Source organism: Pyxicephalus adspersus, chromosome 4, assembly GCF_032062135.1.
Source record: "Pyxicephalus adspersus chromosome 4, UCB_Pads_2.0, whole genome shotgun sequence".
Taxonomy (NCBI): domain Eukaryota; kingdom Metazoa; phylum Chordata; class Amphibia; order Anura; family Pyxicephalidae; genus Pyxicephalus; species Pyxicephalus adspersus.
The window spans coordinates 34,457,585-34,458,147 of record NC_092861.1 but is presented as its reverse complement, the minus strand read 5'-3'; the positions used below and the strand labels follow the sequence as shown (position 1 = coordinate 34,458,147).

At 47.4% G+C, this 563-nt stretch overlaps 1 protein-coding gene across 1 annotated transcript in view; it reads right to left on the bottom strand.

Annotated features, from left to right (window-relative positions):
* The window catches only part of SCG2 (secretogranin II), a 7,604-nt gene extending 7,392 nt beyond the window's left edge, over window positions 1–212 (bottom strand). The window contains exon 1 of the mRNA XM_072407860.1: window positions 61–212. The gene's annotated coding sequence lies outside the window, so the exon portion shown is untranslated. The remainder of the gene's footprint in view (window positions 1–60) is intronic.
* Between the last annotated feature and the right edge of the window lie 351 nt (window positions 213–563).

Genomic DNA, 563 nt, shown 5'->3' with positions numbered 1-563 from the left:
ATCACACTATGTGTTGCCCCCACATATCTAGCCGTGATAGAAGCCCCCCAGCTCCCCTACCTGTGTGCTTCAGACAGAGGCTTGCAGGCTGCTCATATCGCCCTCCTAGGATGGAGATACTTGTTTCAGCACCAGAACAGCTCCGAGTGCTTAATAGGGCGCGTCATGTGACACGTATGACGTCACTGTGTGTGCACAGAACGCTGGGGAGTGAGAATCCAATAAGGTTAACCCTTTCCTGACAGCCTTGTTTAGAATGAGAGCACAGCAGCATTTTATGTTATGGGGGGCATGCATGACGCTGCAGCACTGGCTGCCACTTTCCAATGATTTACATTCCCAGTTTTTAATTGGTGTTGATGCATCTAGGGTGCTGAAGGTGCTGGAGATTAGTGTCTGATGTTTTGGTGGTATGTGGGTTAAATCAATGTTCCAATAGTGCATAATGAATGTGGGCATGCTGAATGCCTTCTTTTCTCATGATCTGGTGTAAATCAACATAAAGTGTAGGAATGGTCTAACATTACCTCTGGTGGTACCCCTAGATACCCTCCTACTGGATC